A 25,215-nucleotide genomic window follows, 5' to 3' on the forward strand; every position below is an offset into this window, starting at 1 on the left:
CACAATAAAGTTCCCTTCCGCCCCAGAGTCAATGAAGGCACGAATCTGGATTTCCCCACCGGGGTATTTCAAAGTTACTGGTAGCGTGCAGAGAGGAGCTGATCCAGTAGCGCCTAGGTGTAGCTCCTCAGTGTAACCTAGGCATGAGCGTTTCCCGGACGCTCTGGGCACGAAGCAAGAAAATGTCCCTTGCCCCCACAATAGAGACAGAGACCCAGGGAGCGACGTCTCCTCCTTTCCTCCGGGGTAAGTGGAGACCAGCCCAATTGCATAGGTTCCCCAGCAGGCATAGCGGAGGGAAGAACCTTGGGAGCCGGTGTTCTAGCGGAGGTAGACAGGGGTGGTGAGGACTGGCGACTCGAACGAGTCTCTCTATCCCGCTGCTGGAGGCGGCGATCCACCCTACCAGCAATGTCCATTAAATCATTTAGATCCTCAGGAAGCTCCCGACCTGCCAGTTCATCCTTGATTCGGCCTGCCAAACCCTCGAGGAAAATCCCCTTAAGGCAATCATCTTGCCAAGCGAGTTCCATGGCCAGGGTTCGGAAATCGATAATATAGTCCCCCACTGGGCGTGTCCCTTGCCGAAGATGTAGGAGCTCCAAGGCCGCGGTGGATCGGCGTGCTGGATCATCAAAGGCCAGGCGGAAGTTAAGGAGGAAGTCTTGTAGATTCTGAAGCAGAGGATCTGAACGTTCCCACAAGGGTGAAGCCCAGTCGAGGGCCTTGCCGTCCAGCAGGGAGAAGATAAAGGCTACCTTGGCTGCATCTGAGGGGAACTGGGATGGCAGCAAGGTGAAACGCACTTGACACTGGTTGAGGAAACCACGACATGTTTTGCTGTCCCCGGCGTAGCGGGTAGGCGTGGGCAGTTGAGTACTTGAAGTAGCCGTGGGTGCTGGAGGCGGCTCCCGAGTGGAAACCTCAAGGCGAGAGACCAATTGTTCCACAGTGGCAGCTAGAGAGTCAATGCAGTGCTGTTGTTACTGGAGACGTTGAGCCATCCCGGGAATGGCCTGCAGGCTTGGGGTCTCCGCCGAGTCCATGGCCTTGCAAACTGTTGCAGTCAGGTACTGCAGGCAGGATAGTGGACCCTTGGGCCGGCCCACCTGGGATGACAGGGTAGGCCGGGAGGCGGAGCCACAGGCTGGCGGTGTTCACCCGGGAACCAGGAGCCCCCCAGGAGGAGCCCGTAAGGTCCTGGAACCTTGGGACATGGTGTATCAGTTCAAGGTCCGGTAGCCGAGAAAGCCTGGGCTGGAAGTGTAGTATGGAAAGTCCAAGAGTGAAAGTCAGTCTGTTGGACCGGCAGTGCAGGTCGAGGGCCAGCTGATGACAGGGCAGCGGGCGGCAGCGATACCTGAAGGAAACCAGGCCGTGCAGCAGGGCTTTGAAGAAGGCTGGACCGGGAGCAGGCTGAAGGCTGTGATAGGAGCGGTCGCAGACCGTGGACTGGAACAGGCTGTAGAGTGGAACAGAGTCTGTAGCTGGCAGAAAACCAGAGCAGGCTGTAGACTGGAACAGAGTCTGTAGCTGGCAAAGAGCTGAAGCAGGCTGTAGAGAAGTCGGAACGGACCAAGGTCTGAGGCAGGCTGCAGGCTGAAGCGAAGTCAGGAACGGACCAAGGTCTGAGGCAGGCGGCAGGCTGAAGCGGAGTCAGGAACGGACCAAGGTCTGAGGCAGGCGGCAGGCTGAAGCGGAGTCAGGAACGGACCAAGGTCTGAGGCAGGCGGCAGGCTGAAGCGAAGTCAAAGACAGTCCAAAGGTCAAGACAGGAATGAGGTATAGACGAAGCGCAACTCAGAACTACTAGGCAGTACTGAACCTCGTTGCAAGGCAAAGAGAAGGAGTCCGGACGCCGGTTATATCGGGCTAAGGGCGTGGCGTCATGGAGCCAGACTTCCGGGAGCTGTGCGCACATAGTGGGCGTCCTCACGCGCGCGCGAGGCAGCGAGGAGACGGGCAAGCAATGGCGGACGCCACGTGGAACTGGCAGAGCCGCAGGAGTCTCGGGCATGCGGAACACGGCGTTTCCAGCAGAGGAGGTAGGCACTGTACAGGGCTGGAGAAGGGGAAGTGGCAGAGACCGCAACACAAAGGAAGCACTGGTCTTTATTCCTCTTCCTTCTATTGGTGACAGCTAGTCCAACTCAAATGATATCAGGGTACAAATTATATCATAATGATAGGGAGGATCAACTTGTTGGGGGTGTGGCACTTTATGTCCGGGAACGTATAGAGTCCAACAAGATAAAGATCATACAAGAGACTAAATGCTCAGTAGAATCTATATGGGTAGAAATCCCTTGTGTGTTGGGTAAGAGTATAGTGATAGGAGTACACTACCGTCCACCTGGACAAAATTGTCAGACAGATGATGAAATGCTAAGAGAAATCAGGGAAGCAAACCAATTTGGCAGTGCAATAATAATGGGAGATTTCAATTACCAAAAAGAGAAGAAGCAGGGACCTTGCACATCTGCAAGTAATAAAGTACACTGGTGCAAGATAGATTGTATCACCACCAAAGATTCCAAATAAACTTTTTATTCCAATTCAAGGTAGGACCAGGTGGATAGACATTAAAACGGCAACTCCATAAGTTGAATAGCAGACAATTTATAGCGATCCCCCATTTTAATGTCTATCCACCTGGTCCTACCTTGAATTGGAATAAAAAGTTTATTTGGAATCTTTGGTGGTGATACAATCTATCTTGCACCAGATTTCAATTACCCCAATATTGACTGGGTAAATGTAACATCAGGACTTGCTAGAGACATAAAGTTCCTGGATGTAATAAATGACTGCTTCATGGAGCAATTGGTTCAGGAACCAACAAGAGAGGGAGCTATTTTAGATTTAATTCTTAGTGGAACACAGGATTTGGTGAGAGAGATAATGGTGGTGGGGCCACTTGGCAACAGTGATCATAACATGATCAAATTTAAACTAATAACTGGAAGGGGGACAATAAGTAAATCTACAGCTCAAACACTAAACTTTCAAAAGGGAAACTTTGATAAAATGAGGAAAATAGAAAAAAACTGAATGGTGCAGCTGCAAAGGTTAAAAGTGTTCAACAGGTTTGGACAATGTTTAAAAATACAATCCTAGAGGCGCAGTCCATATGTATTCCACGCATTAAGAAAGGTGGAAGGAAGGCAAAACGATTACCGTATGGTTAAAAGGTGAGGTGAAAGTGGTTATTTTAGCCAAAAAATCATCCTTCAAAAATTGGAAGAAGGATCCATCTGAAGAAAATAGGATAAAACATAAGCATTGTCAAGTTAAGTGTAAAACATTGATAAGTCAGGCAAAGAGAAAATTTGAAATGAAGTTGGCCATAGAGGCAAAAACTTATAATAAAAATGTATTAAAATATATCCAAAGCAAGAAACCTGTGAGGGAGTTGGTTGGACCATTAGATGACCGAGCGACTAAAGGGGCTCTTAGGGAAGATAAGGCCATTGCAGAAAGAATAAATTAATTCTTTGCTTCCGTGTTTACTAATGAGGATGTTGGGGAGATACCAGTTCCGGAGATGGTTTTCAGCGGTGATGAGGCAGACGAACTGAACAAAATCACTGTGAACCTGGAAGATGTAGTAGGCCAGATTGACAAACTAAAAAGTAGCAAATCACTTGGACCGGATGATATGCATCCTAGGGTACTGAAGGAACTAAAAAATGAAATTTCTGATCTATTAGTTAAAATTTGTAACCTATCATTAATATCATCCATTGTACCTGAAGACTGGAGGTTGGCCAATGTAACCCCAATATTTAAAAAAGGCTCCAGGGGCGATCCAGGTAATTATAGACCAGTGAGCCTGACTTCAGTGCCAGGAAAAATAGTGGAAACTATTCTCAAGATCAAAATCGTAGAGCATATAGAAAGACATAGTTTAATGGAACACAGTCAACATGGATTTACCCAAGGGGAGTCTTGCCTAACAAATCAGCTTCATTTTTTTGAAGGGGTCAATAAACATGTGGATAAAGGTGAACCAGTAGATGTAGTGTATTTGGATTTTCAGAAGGCATTTGACAAAGTCCCTCATGAGAGGCTTCTACGAAAGCTAAAAAGTCATGGGATAGGAGGTGATGTCCTTTCGTGGATTACAAACTGGTTAAAAGACAGGAAACAGAGAGTAGGATTAAATGGTCAATTTTCTCAGTGGAAAAGGGTGAACAGTGGAGTGCTCAGGGATCTGTACTTGGACCGGTGCTTTTCAATATATATATAAATGATCTGGAAAGGAATATGACAAGTGAGGTTATCAAATTTGCGGATGACACAAAAGTATTCAGAGTAGTTAAATCACAAGTAGACTGTGATACATTACTGGAGGACCTTGCAAGACTGGAAGATTGGGCATCCAAATGGCAGATGAAATTTAATGTGGACAAGTGCAATAACCCTTCCTGTAGTTACACGATGTTAGGTCCAATATTAGGAGCTACCACCCAGGAAAAAGATCTAGGCATCATAGTGGATAATACTTTAAAATCGTCGGCTCAGTGTGCTGCAGCAGTCAAAAAAGCAAACAGAATGTTAGGAATTATTAGGAAGGGAATGGTTAATAGAAAGGAAAATGTCATAATGCCTCTATATCGCTCCATGGTGAGACCGCACCTTGAATACTGTGTACAATTCTGGTCGCCGCATCTCAAAAAAGATATAGTTGCAATGAAGAAGGTACAGAGAAGGGCAACCAAAATGATAAAGGGGATGGAACAGCTCCCCTAGGAGGAAAGGCTGAAGAGGTTAGGGCTGTTCAGCTTGGAGAAGAGATGGCTGAGGGGGGATATGATAGAGGTCTTTAAGATCATGAGAGGTCTTGAACGAGTAGATGTGAATCGGTTATTTACACTTTCGAATAATAGAAGGACTAGGGAGCATTCCATGAAGTTAGCAAGTAGCACATTTAAGACTAATCGGAGAAAATTCTTTTTCACTCAACGCACAATAAAGCTATGGAATTTGTTGCCAGAGGATGTGGTTAGTGCAGTTAGTGTAGCTGGGTTCAAAAAAGGTTTGGATAAGTTCTTGGAGGAGAAGTCCATTAACGGCTATTAATCAAGTTTACTTAGGGAATAGCCACTGCTACTAATTGCATCAGCAGCATGGAATCTTCTTAGTGTTTGGGTAATTGCCAGGTTCTTGTGGCCAGGTTTGGCCTCTGTTGGAAACAGGATGCTGGGCTTGATGGACCCTTGGTCTGAACCAGCATGGCAATTTCTTATGATCTTATATGCTAGTTTTTTCTTTTTCCAAATATAACATCAATATATTAACTATCAAAGAGAAGGACAGCAGCTTAAAATTATTTCAAAATGTCCAATTAAATATAATGAACTAATATAATAATCATAAAGAGGTCAATATTCCAAGGCATTTATCCAGATATCTTTTGAATTATTGAAAAAATGCCGAGTTTCATATATTGATGGCACTTATCTCTTAAAATTTTTCAAGATAAATGGGAACCATTTCAGTGTGCAGTTCCAAGGCAGAGTTGAGTTAGCTGAATAACTTATGTAATTCTGATATTTGAAATTAGCTGAATAAGTTACTCAGCTAACACTAGATGTTGGCAAAAGCAAAGTTAAAACTATCCAGGAACATGTTCCCGGATAACTTTGAAAGAATACGGCTAGTTAAGTAGTGATGGGAATTAAAAAAAAAAAATAGGCCTGCTGGCACAATCTCCCAACTCCTCAATCTGATGAAACAAATATCAGGCCCTTTGTGGTCAACTTCCTGTGATATCCTAGATGTTACTAAGTCCCTGTATGAAGCCCACTATCAAGGAGCCTTCCATCCTTCATAGCCCCTCCCAACCTGGAAGGTCTGGATTGTATGTCTCAACTCTGTTTCACCCAGCCATTTTAGAACTCTTTGGGATCAGTTTTAGGAAGCCTTGTGACAGTAAGGATGGTTTGGTTTTACACTCTGATGAGGCCTCCCAGCTTCACCCTGGTGTTTCAGTTTGAAGTGATACCTCATTGTACAATCTCTGCCACAGGGTCTTTCTCCTACTGATTTATAGAGAGAGAGATTTGTACACCAAATTCTCTTTGTGGCAAAATGACTGTCACTCAGAGGACCTAAGACTTGTGAGTCCACTCTAAACCCTAGGGTGCAAGCACCAGTGACGGATCCTGCTGTGAGAGACAGTGATGGCTGAAGATGTATCCAGCTTTAACTTTAAAAGTATTTTTTGGACGTGAACAGTGTGGGGAGCTTTTTGGATCCCCCTCCCTACTGGAATGGTGTGCTGGTATGGCCTGATCCCATTTGACTTTTTCCCATGAGACGTCCCCAGAAATATCAACTAAGGATGAAAGAATAAGATTGGGAGACCCCAGCTGGATCTCCACCCATGGGACCAGGATGGGCTGGGTGTCCAGAAAGGAGATGGATTCTGCTGTGAAGTGGGGACCCCTCCAATAGGATTCCAGGTTAGCTGCTGGGTGAGCTTTGTGCAAGTAAAATCACCTTGGGGGCTCTACCCAGAGACCTGAAACAAAGGACACCTACCTAAAGAGAAAATCATTCATGTATCAACGGTCATATATAACTTCACTATTTGTGGACAAATGGATTATTATTTAATTAATATCAAATCAGTAAATTTTAATTTAATACCCCAAGCCTGGTCGTGTTGATTTGTCCCCATATCTCACCCCATGGGATGCAGCTACACTCTAAACACACTAAAAGCAAGACTCCATGGTCCATGCGATAAGCGAGAGCTTCCTCCCATAGAAAGAGTTCCCCTCCGGATTAAGAGTCAAGCATGGGAGAAATTGCTAGCTGAAGCAGCCCAAAGAGGAATAAATAAATGTGTGTGCCCTTGGGATTAAAACCCCCACTAAGAGTTATAATCCCCCCCCAGTCCTCAAAATACTTCAGAAACATTATGGGCTTGTAGGCCTGTAAAGTCTCCATTCTCTCTCCCTTCCCAAAATTGAAATGAAAAGTTGGCCCCTCCAGAAACTCCCCTCCCCCACTCCCTGTAAAGTCAACCCCAACCCTCCTGCCCCTCTTGCCCCACCTGGAATCTCCCAAACCCAAACCACAGCCAGGAGCTCAGAACAATCATCCAGCTCCCGGCATGTCCTGCGTTCCTTTGACAGTAATATTCTGACAGCAATGCTGGACGCGCCCTATGGAATCCAGCGCATGTGTGCCAAGACACTAACCACTGGTCATTGTCACTCTGACAGCAGAGCCTACACCCCAGCTACCCTGTTCAGCCCCAGCTGATCTGAGGGTCAGAAGCTGATTTTGCAAATCAAACCCATATCTGCTGCATAGCAGCACTGAGCTTTTGGGCTGGCCACCTAATGCTAGCTTCACTGGCATTTCTCTGCTGAAACTCACTCATCATATACCATAAGAACATAAGAATTTACTATACTGGATCAGACTGAGGACCCATCAAGCCAAGCATCCTTTTTCCAACAGTGCCCAATCCAGAATACAAGTACTTGGCAAGTACCGAAATATTAAATAGATCTCATGCTACTAATGCTGGTAATAAGCTGCGGTTATTCCCTAAGTCAACTTGATTAATAGCAGTTTATGGACTTCTCCCTTTGTCCAAAACTTTTTTAATCCACCTTAGCTAACTGCATTAACCACATCCTCTGTCAACAAATTCCAGAGTTTAATTGTGCGTTGAGTGAAAAAGAATTTTCTCCGATGTGTTTAAATGTGCTACTGGCTAATTTCATGGAGTGTCCCCTAGTCCTTCTATTATCTCAAAGAGTAAATAACTGATTCACATTTACTTGTTCTTGTCCTCTCATGATTTTATAGACCTCCATTATATCCCCTCTCAGCCATCTCTTCTCCAAGCTGAACAGCCCTAACCTCTTTAGCCTTTCCTTATACACCTACTCCTTTTATACAACTGTAACCCACACAACCATTGGCTAGCATCCATACTTGCCACTTACCACACACTGAACACACTTTCAAGGCTGTCCCTGAATCATACTCTAAAGCAGTGGTTCTCAACCCTGTCCTGGGGACCCCCCCAGCCAGTCGGGTTTTCATGATATCCACAATGAATATGCATGAGAGAAAATTTGCATGTTATGAAGGCAGTGTATGCAAATTTTCTCTCATGCATATTCATTGTGGATATCATGAAAACCGACTGGCTGGGGGGGGGGGGGGGTCCCCAGGACAGGGTTGAGAACCACTGCTCTAAAGTGTTCCCTATTTTAAGGAATAGGATACACTTTTAACCTTTTATGAAAAAACACACTGTATATATCCCTTATAGGAAGAGATTCATGCTATCTCCTCCTACTAGCCATCCTCCCTGAGATAAACTTTAGATAACCTCTGTATCATTTTGTTCACCCTTTTCTGTACTTTCTGTATTGCATAAATATATTTTTTTGAGATGTGGTGAGAAGGAGCTCTGCAAGGGCTCAGGGCTAGTCGTCTGAGGAAGGAGTCAAGACAACAGAGGGTCCTTGCCAAGGGAGTTAGAGGAGAACAGCAGTGCTTCCATCAGAAGTGCCATCTACAATATGGGTTGGAGTACCAAGGGAGTAAAGCAGAACAGTTGTACTACATCCAGAAGTACTACCAAAGCCCTACAGTGTAGCATGGACTGGAAGGAAAGTCCGGTGTGGGTTACAAATTGAAAGCAAAGGTCTATGTAGAGTTTCTAACTACTCTGGAGGTGAAACAGAAGTGCATGTGAGAGGATTACAAGTTTATGCTGATTAAGACTGAGTTTGAGATTTGGAATTTGAACTCAGCAACTGTGCTGGGGGTGCTGGCCATTTCAATGCAAGGTTCAAGACTAGCACTATGCCCTGACGGACTGGGGAGTACACTGTCCCAGGAGCTGATTCTGGGTGAGAAGACTGAATTATGAGCTGAATCTGAACAGAGTACTGAGTACTGGAAAAGGAAGAGTTTTATGTGTGGATCTGAACACAGGAACTATGTTGGGAGGGCTGGCTGGACCTGGGGGGTTGCAGTTGGTTATTTTATCACAGGGATGGGGACTGACACTATGCCCAAAGGACTTGGGTGTATAGACTCTGATGCCGCTCCTTTAGTGTGTGTCTGGATGTGAACTGCCTTTTGATGTGAGCACAAAGTGGCACTTCTGTGATAGAGGATAAACTGCCATGAAGTGCAGTAAGAATAAACAGTACTGTGTGAGATATATTTCTCTGAAGAGCAGCCAAGGATGCAGAAGAGATGGAGCCACAGAAGCTCTGGAATGCAAATGATACCGCTAGGAAAAGGAAAGTGGTGGACTGAGTGTATCTGTTTAAAACTGTTTATTGAAAGGACAAAATGAAACATGTGCCTGACATACATTGAGCCCTTATGCACATCAAGCAACATACAAGTAATAGTCATTGAAAACAATAGGTTTGTTACCATCCATTTCCGTCCCACCACTCCCCACCCCAGACCACAACACTTAAATGGCTAGGCATAAACACATTTCTGTCCCTAGGGACAACTAAGTTACACAACCTTCTGAACTTTGATGTGAACTTAACAATTCTTCTGTTCCTATCTCTTTGAATTACAATAAACACTTATTTTATTGGAGCACAAGTAAGGTGTGGACATTGGACATTGACTGAAGACATTAGAAGTCTTTTCAATCAGTTTGGCCTTACAGGTTAACCTGTCCCAGCCCATACCCAGAGACTGCGTCTACCCCACCCTGGGGTCACCATACAAATGCTCCTGAGGGCTGGAGGTTACACAGATAATAAAATACAGAATCAGATAATAAAACAATGCATCTGATTTACCGAATTAGCAAAAATAATTCTAGAATCCAAGTTACCATCCTTGTTATAATAACATTTATAATGAATCCTTCACTAGGAACCCATTTCTCCAATGTAAAAGTGATTTCCTTTTCAATTTTTCTTGATAACGAGCTAGGCTGCCTCTGACATACACTTTATATTGGCATTTCTGGTGAGGTGCTGTATATGAAGTTCTATGAATTGCCTGGATGGCGATCACGTTGTATGCTAACTACAAATTATTTTCTTCTGACTGCCCTCTGCTGGTGTTCTGCATAAGTAACAATCTGAATAAAACATTTCTTTTGGAAAGAAAAGTGGCTAGCTTTTATTTCTTAAGAATTCAGAATTTCAGTGGCAGGCATAGTTCTGCCATGCAGAGAACCTGTGTTGGATTATTTAGCCTATCTGGACTTATTCAACACACTTTACTGAAATCTGTTTTTGCTCCCACAACTTCCACTGGAGTGGCTATTCCATGCATCCACCACTTTTTCTGTGAAAATATATCTCCTTGTAACTCCTCAGTGTAACCCCATTGAGCCTCACATAATGGTCCCTTATGTTAAAACTTCCTTTGCACTGAAAAAATGTTTGCCTCCTGTGTATGATTTAAACTTTTAAGGTATCACATCCCTCTACTTTTAAGGTATCACATCCCTCTACTATCACTCCCTCTTTTGAGATATACATATTTACAAGGATGAAAACATATTTTACATCGTGCACATACATTTGCATGCACAGTATAAAATACATGGGCATAAGCGTGCATACTCCTATATATGCATATAAAGGCGTGCATGTTTTAAAGTTATCCTCTTAAGCACTAACCAAAATTATTAAGAGCTGGGGAGGAGGGAATCTTTACAGCTTTTCTTTTTATTCGTATATGCCTCTGATTTTGTTTTTGGTTACTTTTCTTTTGAATTTTTTAGGGGTGTACACTGAATATGTTTTTGTTTTGTCTTCTTTTTCTTTGTATTAAATTTGTTTGCTGTTGGTTTGCTTCTTTGCAACAAAACAAATAACAATGAAAACAATATTAAAACTGTCAGGACTAGGCCCCCCCCCCCCCAACTGCTAAAACTGAAAAATAAAAGCCTCTTATGCTCAGTCCCAACCCCCCAGTCTCCCCCATGCTCCCCACCCCATCTTTTATCACATTCATGGGTTTAAATGGGGCAGAAGCTATCTCCAGTCACTCCTGCCCCACCAGTACTATATATCAAATTGGCACCTGCTGACCTGAGGCCAGCGCCATTTTGAAAAATATCAGTGGAAGGGCAGAAGCATCTGGGATTGCTCCTGCTTCATTTAAACTTGAGGATGGGGTAAGAAGTAAGCAGAATGCAGGGAGAGTGCCAAGCTTAGGGTCTTTTTTTTGGGGGGGGGGGGGAGGGAGGGAGAGAGGCTTCAGTGCTGGTTGAGCCTAGCCATATCTTTAAAAAAGAAAGAAAAAACAACCAATTTTGTTTGTTTTTCTTTCATCTTAAAACATTTCCAGCATGCCTCCTCCACTTCCTCTGCAGCTGTTCCTGGCTCTGGCTGCCAGTGCTTGCTTCCAGGCCCTTCTCCCAGTCTCGGGCCACTGCTTCTCCTTTACTGTTCCTCCCAACCCTTAAGTTCCACTAATCCTACTCTGCCCCTGTCTAGACTTCTCTGCTCGACGGCAAGCACCAGGAAGTGAATTGTAGGCACTTGGGATTTGCTCTGCATATATAGGGCCTTATATCTTACCTCATATGGCTTATGATGCAGACTCTGTATCATTTTGATAGTTCTCTTCTAGACTATCTCTATCTCTATCCTTTCAGAGATGTAACTTCCACAAATGGATACAATACTCCCCATAAACTCTCACCAATGATTTGTATAGAGGCATTATTACATCACGCCGGAGCAGGCGTTAATTGCTGAGCGCTACTAAAACTAGTCCAGAAAAGCAGAAAAAACTGCTTTTCTGCACTGCCTCCTACTTAATATCCTTGGGATATTAATTGGGAGGAACAACTCTTTAAAAAAATAATTTAAAAAAAAAAGTTTGAAAAAAGCGCTGGCAGGGTTTTGGAAAATGGACGCTGGTTAATTCAGCGTCCATTCTCCAAACCTGACTACCGGCACCAGAAGGAGTGTATGAAATCAATATTAAAGTGTCCGGCATTTAATATTAATTTATTCACTCCTTTTCTTATTGCCCATTGGTCCTTTTCACTGATTCATTTGTCAGTGAAAGGATCAATCCCCTTTCAGGACAGCCACCCCGCACTGGGACCAAGAGAACTCCTTGCATCCCCAAGTCTATTGAACCTACACCTTAGGAAAGAAGGAAAGTAGTACAGCCTGCCTGGGTTCCTTCCCCAATGAGTTACAAATTAGTTAATGTTCCCATCTGTACTGGACTTGTACATTAAGGTGCAGTTACAATCTGAAAAAGGGCAAGCCTTTCCTCCTAATCTCCTGCAAGATCACTTATGGATCTGTACAGCACCACTGGGATCCCTGCGAAGGATATGGCGTAGTAGTTGGGTCAGGATAGTGTAGATTACAGGAATGTACCAGCTATGTCATAGCACAAACTCTGCTGTATTGGTTTTGTTCCTGCTTGGCTGGGTATGTTTCAAGGACTGGTTTGAGAATCCTGGACTAGGGCATGAGTGGGTCATAGTGAAGAGGTGATAGGTAAAGTGTGTGGGAGGCTAAAATGGGGTGAGTTAATGGGTGGGCAAGACATAGTATGGGTGGGAGGCTAGGATAGGAGGTTAGTTTGTTAGTGGGGGGTGGGGGCAGTGGATGGATGGATGACTAAAATAGAGGGTGGATTAGTGGGTGGATGGGTCATAATGGAGGTGGGAGTATAGAGGTTTTTAAGATTTCCCTCTAATTTGCTCTATAAAAAATAGACAAATCTGTTGCAGTACAATGTTACAATGTTTATTTTCAATGCAATATTACATGGGAGAAAATCACACTTCGAGTAGACTCAGTGGATGTTCCCCAAAATCCAGTACATACAATCAAACCTATATACAGAGTCAGCATGAGTCAGCAAAACTTCTTAGATCATAATCAGTTTATAGGTCAGCATGACTAAATTCTAATTCTAATTCATCTACAAGGACAGCATATTTTGTTACTGATAAGAAAGGATCACACATCATTATATCTATTTTCTACCAATTTTAATGACCTTTTATCTTGTCCATGGAGCCAAAAAGTCTCATAATGTACAACCTTGTGAAAAATTGTTTACATATCTTTCATTCTTATTATAATCTAATATAGCATTGATAGCAAGTATAGCAAAAATCAGTAAAGAATATTGGGGGTCAGTTATCAAATCGCATTAGGGTCTTACTGCAGGTATTAGGGCCCTAACGCCCACGATAATGCCATAACGCATGAGATAAATAATGCATTGCGAGAAGCATATGCAAATTTTTTAAATTTAGTCATGTGGGAGGAGTTTGGGAGGAGTAAATAAAAATGAGGGGTGCTTAACGTTGCGTGCAATAGCAAATCCCGTTTCGGAGGGGGAAATGGGAGAGGGGAGAGAGAGACCTAGCTTGATGCACTCTCTACCTAGCTGCTATCAAGCTAGGTCAAGAGTACAATGTACAAATCTCATCTTTGTGCACCTTTCATCACGCCAAATCACATAAAATTTTCATTGGTATCTACTGTTCTGTTCGTACCTCTGACTGTGCATGTAAAACTGCTCCCCAAAACCTAGGCCACACCAAACCTCAACCTGAGTTACTAGTTGCCCCTTTTACAGTGGTATAAATAGTTTACCTATAGGAGCACTTTATAAAGAGTTCTCTCTCTCTCTCTCTCTCTCTCTCTCTCTCTCTCTCTCTCTCTCTCTCTCTCTCTCTCTCTCTCTCTCTCTCTCTCTCTCTCTCTCTCTCTCTCTCTCTCTCTCACCATTAACAATAGTGTTAAAATCATAATATGGCCATGAAAGGAAACAAGACTACTGTTACATTTATTTAGAAGCTAACCTGAATGTTTGGTGTGATTTTGAACTGTGCAAGTGGAGGTTTTTTATTGGTTTTATTTTCCCATTCATTTTAATGGGCAATGTTAAAAGTAGTAAAAACAAATTCAGTCTAGCTCTCACAGAGGGAAAAAAAAAGCCCTCTTTGCCATCCCGTAGATAATACTGTGGCAATGCCATAGTAACTCCAGAGCATCTCAGTGTCTATGTAAAGCAGCTAGGTGATCAGATCTGCATAACAACACTAAATTGAGGCAAAGCACAGAATGATTTGAGAAGTAATTTTCCTTAAAAGAATGTTTTGAACAGACTAAAAATTCTCTTGCAAACTGTTTTCCTTAGTCAAGAAGTTTTTAAGTGGTTTCTTGTGGATAAGAAGGTCTTTTTAAGTAGATGAGAACTATTTCCTGAAAAGACCTTAGAGGAGTAAGGATCTATGCTAAGGATTTTCAGAAAGCACATTGAGAAACTAAGCAGCAGTAGCTATTCTGGAAAATACAGAGAGAGCTGAGATAGAGACTGCAGGGGAGAGACCAGGTAGCAGGTTCCTGCACAGAGGCCTAGACTAAGTGGAAAAGCACCTTAGGAAACACTAGTGTTGTGTGTGACAGTGTGTGAAAGTGGTGCTTATTGTAAATCTAATCCTTTCTGAGGTCAGAAATTAATTAAAATTAAGGTTAACTTGGGACCACATGATCCATTGTGGGAGTAGGACGTGTGCTCTACTTGCTCCTGGTACACCCCCCTCGCAAATCGCATTCTCTACCCCAATTAATACCATTTGTGGAAGATTTCCTCGACACTTGTAGCTTCCCAGAGGAATATCAATGATTTCCTGCAGTGGGACTGCGGTAAGATGGCATCTAAACCACAACACGAAAAGAAACCTCTGGGTAAGCCGCTGAATACCAAAATGGTGGATGGCCCTCCGAGTCCACATCCAAGTTCCACAAACACTGCCTTGGTGGAAGAAGTAACACACGCAGTAGTGCAGGCATTGGATGGACATTTCCTGGAGCTGTCCCAGCAAGTGTATTTGGGCAATGAAACTTTAGCTGCAATCAAGACCCAGGTCGAGGATATGCAACAGAGGGTTGCTGCAGTGGAGTCCGAGGCCCAGGCCCTTCACCTGAAACAGAGTGAAATGCAACAGCATATTACAGTTTTGGAGGCAAAGGTTGACAACCTGGAGAACGGGTCCAGAAGAGATAATCTTCATTTTGTAGGGGTCCCCCAAATCCCTTTCTGATTATGAAGTACATTCTCTACTAGAAGGCTGGTTGTTGAAGGAACTGGACCTAGTGATATTTTGTGGAGCGGGCACATTGCTTGGGGGCCCAGGTCTCAGGGTCAAATAAGCCTCACATGGTCATTGCACGTTACTTAAATTTTGCCCATAAAGTGACAATTTGAAAGTCTATCAGAAGAAATCAGTGCTATTTTATGAAGGCAGCAAGATTTTGAACTTCCAAGACTATTCCACTGCAGTTTCCCAATGGAGGAAAGCATTTGCTCCTATTTGTGCAATTCTCTTTAACAAGCACATGTGATTTAATTTACAATACCCCGCAAGGCTTTGGCTGTAGCATAATGGCACTTGGAGAATGTTTGATATGGCGACTGCAGCCAAATAATTCTTAAGACTCTTTAGTTGAGAAGTGATGTGTTTTTACCCCATGGAGGTTGTGAATCTCCAAGGCCTATCTCTGCTTTGGTGGAATGATCTGTAAAACTGTGATCACTGTTTGTGCTCTACTCGAATGTTCTGTCTCTGACTTGCTCTGGTATTATTTTTTTATGCCTCCAGAGCTGTTTCTCCACAGATATGTTGTGCTTGTTGATACCATTTTCGGACAAAGTTTGATTGATGATATTGGTCTGGAAAGGGGGAGGGGGTACTGGTATGGATACAAAATGTGGTTTCTATATTTCCTCCTTTTGGAGGTTTTTAGAGTTTTGCTGTTGGGGTTCAGGGAGTGGGGATTTTGGATTGGGAGGGTAGGTAGAGACGGTGAAGAGAGGGTCAGCTCTATAGATTGGGACATTCTTCAGGGGATCACACTTTGGCGGAGATTACCAATTCTTGGTTCTTTGGGGAAACTGGGAGAGGTCCTGGGTGGAATTGATTTTATGTTTAAACAGTTTTTATTGAGTTTCCAATAAGAATACAACACTGAGGAGAGTTGAATCTGATCTCTCCTCAGACCAAAAATACAATACAACTGTACAGAACAGCCCCCCCTTACCCCCCCCTCCCTCCCCACATCCCAATCCACACAGAGTGAAAAATACCGCCATCCCTCAATTCAAGTGCCCCACCCACAAGGTTAATCATTCACTACGAAACTTTGGGCTCTGTGAGAGAGAGATTGCAGGTATGCCTGCCACACCAACAAAAAACGATGTCTGCAATGGGCCGATACCTGAGAGGCCAAAGATTCCATAGTCATCATTGCATGGAATAAATTCCTCCACGCCCAATAGGACGGGGGTTCTGTCGACCGCCAAACTGAGAGTATCACCCTTTTCCCCACTAAGCAGGCTTTTTGTAAGAGAAGGCGTGAACCAGGATCCCGTATCCGAATAGGCGATATGCAGCCAAATGACAGAAAAGATAGGGACCAGCTGGTTTCCAATGTTCACGCAAGAAAAGAACTAGCTGTGAAGTACCACAAGTTATATGGATGATATTATAAGTTTATAGTAAAAACCAATCTTTATTCTACTAATGGTTAGAAATTTCAAAGAATATTTATTATGGAGACAAAAACCTCAGAACTGGTAAACCAAGTAGTTTTACAATGGTTTTTTGAACCAGTAAACTCAATCATAGGTTTCTATATGTCTCCCTTTTTTTGCTTTTCATAAAAATAATTTCACTTCTTAGCGTGATGAAATTTGATGTTCTAACGAATATTTCAAAATCAATAATGAATTCTCATTTTGATGAAACTTTTCTCATGACGTGTGAGCGAAAAACTTTTGAAGAAAATAGACTCTTTGATAGAGATGTGAATCGTGTCCTCGATCGTCTTAACGATCGATTTCGGCTGGGAGGGGGAGGGAATCGTATTGTTGCCGTTTGGGTTTTAAAAATATCGTGAAAAATCGTTAAAATCGTGAGCCAACCCCCTAAAACCCACCCCCGACCCTTTAAATTAAATCCCCCACCTTCCCGAACCCCCCCCCAAATGCTTTAAATGACCTGGGGATCCAGCGGTGGTCCAGAACGGCGGCGGTCCGGAACGGCCCCCTCAATTGAATCCTTTTGTCTTCAGCCGGCGCCATTTTGCAAAATGGCCGCCGCAAAATGGCGGCGGCCATAGACAAAAACGATTCGACGCAGGAGGTCGTTCCGGACCCCCGCTGGACTTTTGGCAAGTCTTGTGGGGGTCAGGAGGCCCCCCCAAGCTGGCCAAAAGTTTCTGGGAGTCCAGCGGGGTTCAGGAAGCGATTTCTTGCCGCGAATCGTTTTCCGTACGGAAAATGGCGCCGGCAGGAGATCGACTGCAGGAGGTCGTTCAGCGGGGGTTCCGGACCGCCGCTGAACGACCTCCTGCAGTCGATCTCCTGCCGGCGCCATTTTCCGTACGGAAAACGATTCGCGGCAAGAAATCGCTTCCTGAACCCCGCTGGACTCCCAGAAACTTTTGGCCAGCTTGGGGGGGCCTCCTGACCCCCACAAGACTTGCCAAAAGTCCAGCGGGGGTCCGGAATGACCTCCTGCGTCGAATCGTTTTTGTCTATGGCCGCCGCCATTTTGCGGCGGCCATTTTGCAAAATGGCGCCGGCTGAAGACAAAAGGATTCAATTGAGGGGGCCGTTCCGGACCGCCGCCGTTCTGGACCACCGCTGGATCCCCAGGTAATTTAAAGCATTTGGGGGGGTTCAGGAGGGTGGGGGATTTAATTTAAAGGGTCGGGGGTGGGTTTTAGGGGGTTTTAGTGTGCCGGTTTTCCTGCCCTCCCCCTTCCCCCGATTTACGATTTTTTAACGATAAATCGGGGGAATTGGTATTGTATCGTGGCCCTAACGATTTTTGACGATTTAAAATATATCGGACGATATTTTAAATCGTCAAAAAACGATTCACATCCCTACTCTTTGATGATACGTCTATTTATTTGGCAGAGTTAATCTGCTTACTGATAACATGGTCAGCGTATTTACCGCTTAATACTTCACTTAATAAGTGTATATTTCAACAAAAAAGCTTCTCCGCTTGCTCACATCATCTTTTCTTAAAAATAATATCCATATTCACTTGTGTGTTAAGAGCCCAAAATTGGTATAGTTGATTGAAAGGACAAGATAAATTTATGATTTCTTTGCCCTGCAAAGTATAGCACTTATCTTTAAGACTTGTTGCGATTTTTGACACTTGAGCAAGTCTGTGCTTAGAATCCCCGCCAACGTCAACGTTTCGCATACGCTTCTTCAGGGCGGATTGATGCGGTCTGTGACTTGTAACACGCGGGCTTCTAACTCAGGGCAAAGAAATCATAAATTTATCTTGTCCTTTCAATCAACTATACCAATTTTGGGCTCTTAACACACAAGTGAATATGGATATTATTTTTAAGAAAAGATGATGTGAGCAAGCGGAGAAGTTTTTTTGTTGAAATATACACTTATTAAGTGAAGTATTAAGCGGTAAATACGCTGACCATGTTATCAGTAAGCAGATTAACTCTGCCAAAGAAATAGACGTATCATCAAAGAGTCTATTTTCTTCAAAAGTTTTTCGCTCACACGTCATGAGAAAAGTTTCATCAAAATGAGAATTCATTATTGATTTTGAAATATTCGTTAGAACATCAAATTTCATCACGCTAAGAAGTGAAATTATTTTTATGAAAAACAAAAAAAAGGGAGACATATAGAAACCTATGATTGAGTTTACTGGTTCAAAAAACCATTGTAAAACTACTTGGTTTACCAGTTCTGAGGTTTTTGTCTCCATAATAAATATTCTTTGAAATTTCTAACCATTAGTAGAATAAAGATTGGTTTTTACTATAAACTTATAATATCATCCATATAACTTGTGGTACTTCACAGCTAGTTCTTTTCTTGCGATATGCAGCCAAATAACATCCAATGAGGGGTAACTGGGAATGCAACATCCAGTAGCGTCGCCAGATAGTCTGCCACTTTGCGCCAGAAGCGCTGTACCCCAGGGCAAGTCCAAAAGACATGGGACAACGTCCCCAGTACTCTGTGACATCTGGAGCAATTCGCTGAAGGTGTTATGGTTAATTGAAAGGCCACTTGAGGGGAGACATAGGCCCGACTTAGAAATTTATATTGCAACTCTCTGTAATACATATTAGAGGAGATCCTGGTGATTCGCCCGAAACCTACTTTCAAAATAGCCTGAGTGATAGGAAAGTCACCATCCCTCACCCAACGAGTGACCAATGTGGGGTATAGAGCCACATCCAGACCTTTTTTCAGGCGCTGGTAATACTGAGTTAAGGAGGGTATCTTATTCTCTCAAACCGAAAAAATTCATCCAGCCGATGATACACCTGGGGATCACTATAAGAAGCTGGAAGAGCACGTAAATAGTGGACAATTTGCATATATGGGAAGGTTTGCATGATCCCAAAACCATAAAGTGCTTGGAAGTCTTTGAAGGAAAGGATTTCTCCCGTGGTTGTCCACAAGTGACCCAAGTGCGTGATTCTTCTCTCTTTCCAGATCCTAAAGGATGAGGACTGAGATCCCGGGGTAAAATCAGGATTTCTCACCACTGGGAAAAAATAGGCACAAGATGCCGGCAGTTTTAAAAGTTGCATCAGCCGCCGCCACATTTGCCCAAGTGGGCGCACCAACATTGTTTGCTTTAAAAAAGGGGGAATTGCCGGCGACAAAGATTGCACAACGTAAGCCGGCGCAATTGGGTTCATCAAGGCGGCGTCCGCATAGAACGGGGCATGAGCAGAGGTACCCAGCAACCAATCCCTAATGACCCTCATATTACAAGCCAAGTTATATACAGCCAAATCAGGTACCCCCATTCTCCCCCTCCCCCACCTAGATTTCAACCAGGATAACGGAAGATGTGTTTTCTCTCCTCTCCATAGACATCTCCCGAGCGCTCCTTCCAAGCGCTGGAGGTCCTTCCGCCGTATTAGAATTGGCAAATTTTGAAGGAGATAAAGCCATCGGGGTAATATCATCATTTTAAATAGATTTATCCTGCCAACCAGAGAAAGCGGCAATTTGGTCCATGTAACTAACTGTGCAATGGTAGCCTGCAATCTCTGTGGAATATTAGCCTGATAGACAAGTTCAGGATCCGCAGGAAGATTGATTCGCAGATATGATAAAGTATCTGGGGCCCATTGCAATAGAAAAACTCCCTGCCATTGTGCGGGGAGAGTGTTGGGGTAAGCCAAGACTGAGGATTTAGACTCATTTAAACGTAATCCATAAAAACGTCCAAACTCCCCAATCGTGGCCAATAATATGGGCATGGATCGGCTAGGTTCAGTTATAAAGACCAGCAGGTCATCCGCGAAAGCCACCCCCTTAAAGATTCGCGAGCCGAATCTCACTCCCCGAATAATACTGTTTTGATGTATAGCTAACAGGAGCGGTTCTAATTGTAATATGAACAATAATGGGGACAAGGGGCACCCCTGTCTTGTACACCTAGCTACCGCTAATGGGCGGGACTGCGCATTATTGGCCCAAATAACAGCCCTAGGGTCCGTGTATAATAAACTTATGGCCTAAAGATAATACCCCTCAAACCCCATTTTTCTTAATATAAAAAATAAATAGTTCCACTCCACCTTATCAAAGGCTTTTTCTGCATCAAAACTTATTACCAGATGGGGTTGTTCTAACTGCCTACAAATGGTTTGAGCTATTAATACCCTACGAATATTAGCTAGAGCATACCACTGACGAATGAATCCCACTTGGTGATCCCCCACCAACGATGGCAACAAAGGACCCAAGCGTTCTGCCAAGATTTTTGCCAATATTTTGTGATCTACATTCAATAAGGAGATCGGACGGTACGATTCCGGTCTCAAGGGATCCTTGTTTGGTTTAGGTATCAGAGTAATTAAAGCCAGATTCACATGGGGAGAAAAGGATCCGCGCTCTATCAGTTCCGTGTAATTCGCCGCCAGCGGTCCTGCTATCTGATCTACCACCCCTTTAAAAAACTCTGCCGTGTAACCGTCAGGTCCAGGTGCCTTTAAACTTGGTAAGCCTCTGATAACCTGAACAAGCTCTTCTTTCTGGATAGGCTGATTTAGCCGCTCCCTTTGTTGCAGAGTCAGCGAAGGGATAGGCAAAGCAGAACAAAACCTGTCACTCATCTCCTCTGACCCCCCTTCCTAAGTATAGAGAGCTGAATAAAATTCTCTAAACCCTTCCAAAATACCAGTAGTATCGCGAATCACCTGGGAGAAGGCCGTCCTTAATGCTGGAATAAACCTATTAGACCGTGCCGCCCGAATCATGTTCACCATCATTCACCCCATTTTATTACTATATTGGTATAAATGAAATTGGTAATAAACAAAGCTCTTCTTCACTCGTTGATGTAAAAGGGAATTAAGAGCAAACTGTAGAGAACGATAAGCGGCCCGCACCTCCTCCCCACCTCCTGCTATTAAGCGGATCCTAGTACCACGCAACTGACTATTCAATAATAATATACGACAGTCTAAAACTCGTTTACGGTGTGTAACGTAGGATATTATCTCTCCCCTAATGACTGCCTTGGCTGTGGACCAAAACAGGGCCAGTTGATCCATGTGTGACTTATTATGGGACTCATATTCTGTCCATTTGGCACGCAGAAAATCCCGAAATTTTGTGTCAGAGGCCAAAATGTAGGGATAGCGCCAAATACGCACCAATGAGTGGCCCCTGTTAAATTGTAAGTCCACCCAAACTGGTGCGTGATCAGAAATAACAATATTTTCAATCCTCGCATCTGTGACTAGAGAAAAGGCATGGTTGCTAATCAAGAAATAATCAGTCCTGGAGTGGGAAGTGTGTGCTCAAGACAAATGTGTGAAGTCCTGCTCCGTAGGATTAAGCACTCGCCAATCATCCAACAAATGGAATGCTTGTTCCAACAGCTGAGGTCCTCTGCCCATGCCCCGCTCCCGTGCGCGCAACAACGATGCATCCAGAGCGGAATTGATTTTATAGATGGAGGAGGGTTGAATATTTTCTTTGCTCGGATCAGTAAATATCATTGGCAGATACAGCTGAAGGGTCTGGTGGCCAGGGATGGTAGTTGGTTTTACTGATTTCCTAGGCTGGGGGGGGGGGGGGGGGAATCAATCTGGGTCTTTTGTTGGGAAGATTAAATATGATCTATCCTCATTCCTTTTGGATTAAATATGGCTGAAAATCTGAGAGTTCTTTCATGGAATATAGAGGGTCTAGGATCCCCTGTAAAACATGCCAAAATAACTTCTCTTCGCAGATATAAGGCGCATATTGTGTGCCTTCAGGAGACGCACTTAAATGACCAAGAACATGAAATACTGCTTAGGATTGGGTGGGACAAGTCTATTACTCCTCTGCTGTTCATAGAAAGGGGGTGTGGCAATATTTGTGGGTAAAGGGGTAGCTTTTGAACATGTAACCACACATAAAGATAGTCCAGATAGATATGAGAGCATAACGGGGAAATTATTTGGACGAGAATTTACTGTGTGCAATGTTTATGCGCCAAATGCATATTCACATGGTTTTTTTTCTAGAACTTCGACGATCCTTGACAATGTATGCTATTGGGACTCTAATGTCAGTGGGGGATTTTAACTGCATAGCCTATCCCACATTGGACAGGTGATCTTCAGTGTCTATCCCTAAACTGGGGCACAAAAAGGGTATATCGTTTTTGTGTAAACAGCTTAATTTATTGGATGTTTGGTGAGTCATGCATCCAGAGGAAAAAGATTTTACACATATCTTCTGTGTTCACGACTCCATGTCCCAGACTGACTATATCCTGGTCTCTACGGCCCAGTTTTCACAGATCAACGGAGCAGTGATAGGACCCACAGAGTTTTCAGATCATTCCATGATATGGGTAGATGTTAAATGGGGGGCCTTCAGCACAGGGCAGCGAAATGGAAATTTCCCACCCATCTCTTGGGAGATATAGATTTTCAAGCCTTTCTTACGACCAAATGGAAGGAATATGAAGAGCATAATTCCCTTCATAAGGCCAGTCCCTTGCTGTTTTGGAAGGCCGAGAAGGCAGAAATCAGGAGGGAGATCACGGTGTATGTCAATAGGAAGAACAGCTTATTAAATCGGCAGATAGTGGAATTGGAGTGTGATTTTCAGAAAATTAGAGCCCGATTTATAGAATTCCCTTCTGCAGTCAATAAACAGCTATATAGAGAGTCCCTATACAATTTAAATTGCTATCTCCATCAAAAGACCACGCGATCCTTATATTCTTCACATAAGGTTTATCGCTTTGGTAACAAAGCTGGCAAACTCCTGACCAATATAATAAAGTTTAAGAAGGGACATAACTTTATAGAGGCTTTAATGGATAGTGGAGGTGAGAAGAAGTCATCTATGGAGGACATATGTAAGATTTTTAAGTCCTTTTATGAAAAATTATACAAGGAAGATACAGCTGAGGAGACAACTGAGGCTGAAAACCAGTTCTTCCAGGGGATAACCTTGCCAAGGGTAATAGAACAACAATTGGCCTGGTTGAACAGACCATTTAGTACTGTTCCTGAAATTTTAGAAGGAATTAAGTCTTGCCCGTTACATAAAGCCTGGGTCCCGATGGACTAAACGCAGAATTTTATAAGATATTAAGTGGGGAATTGGGAGTAACCTTTCAAGAATTCTTTACTGAGGCTTTGAGGCAGGGGGCATTTCCCAGGGATACTAAGTGGGCATATACCACGGTTCTCCCAAAGGGGGGGGGGGGGGGAAGGACCCAGCACAGCCTGCCTCCTACAGGCCTATATCCCTTTTAAACTTTGATTTGAAACTTTTTGCTAAAATTCTATCCACCCGGTTGAACTTGGTTCTTTCCATGTTAATTTCTCAGCATCAGACAGGTTTTGTGAAGGGTAGGACAGCGCGTAAACATATTGTTTGATTATGGACAGTGTGGCTCAATGTAAATTCTCTAAAACTCAAGCACTACTGGTCGGCTTTGATGCCGAAAAGGCTTTTGACCAAGTGGCCTGGCGTTATCTTTTCTCTATGTTGCATCGCTATGGCTTTGAGGGGGACTTTGTGCGCAATATCTCACTTTTATATCAGGAACCATGTCCTGTTATTTTGGCTAATGGAGGTATGTGTACGGAATTTGAGCTCCACAGAGGCACCAGGCAAAGTTGTCCCCTATCCCCTCTAATGTCGCCGCATCTCAAAAAAGATATAATTGCGATGGAGAAGGTACAGAGAAGGGCTACCAAAATGATAAGGGGAATGGAACAACTCCCCTATGAGGAAAGACTAAAGAGGTTAGGACTTTTCAGCTTGGAGAAGAGACAACTGAGGGGGGATATGATAGAGGTGTTTAAAATCATGAGAGGTCTAGAACGGGTAGATGTGAATCGGTTATTTACTCTTTCGGATAATAGAAAGACTAGGGGGCACTCCATGAAGTTAGCATGGGGCACATTTAAAACTAATCGGAGAAAGTTCTTTTTTACTCAACGCACAATTTGTTGCCAGAGGATTTTGTTGCCAGAGGATGTGGTTAGTGCAGTTAGTATAGCTGTGTTTAAAAAGGATTGGATAAGTTCTTGGAGGAGAAGTCCATTACCTGCTATTAAGTTCACTTAGAGAATAGCCACTGCCATTAGCCATTAGTGTCTTAGAGGACCATGAGAGTACCACTGGCTTGAGTAGCGACACATGGAACACACTGAATTTTCAATGTGGGAGGAAATGTCAACTGATACGTGATGGATTCCAGTTGTCGGAGTATGGAGAAAGGTCCAATGTAGGATGTTGCTAGATGCATGGAAGGGACATGCAGGCATAAATGGTGTGTGCTAAGCCACACTTTCTTTCCAACTTTAAACTGAAGGATTGGTCTCCTATAGGCATCAGCCATTCTCTTGGCCCTGTAAGCAGCTTTTTGGATCAAATGGTTAGTGCATTCCCAAAGTTTGTGCAATTACTGGGTAGATAGTTGTACCACGGGTGAGGGTACTGCATGGGTAATGGCAGAGGAAGTCAAGGTTGTTTCCCGTAGACCATTTGGGAGAGGACCCAGGTGCTGAATTAATGTGGATATTGTGAGAGAACTCAGCCCAGGGTGAAAAAGCAGTACAATCGTCCTGCTGTTCAATGATGTGTGAGTGGAAGAATGTCTTGAGAGTGCAACTGGTATACTCTGCTTCTCTGTTTCCTTGTGGGTGATAAGTCGTC

The sequence above is a fragment of the Rhinatrema bivittatum genome, chromosome 3 (assembly GCF_901001135.1).
Source record: "Rhinatrema bivittatum chromosome 3, aRhiBiv1.1, whole genome shotgun sequence".
Lineage (NCBI taxonomy): Eukaryota > Metazoa > Chordata > Amphibia > Gymnophiona > Rhinatrematidae > Rhinatrema > Rhinatrema bivittatum.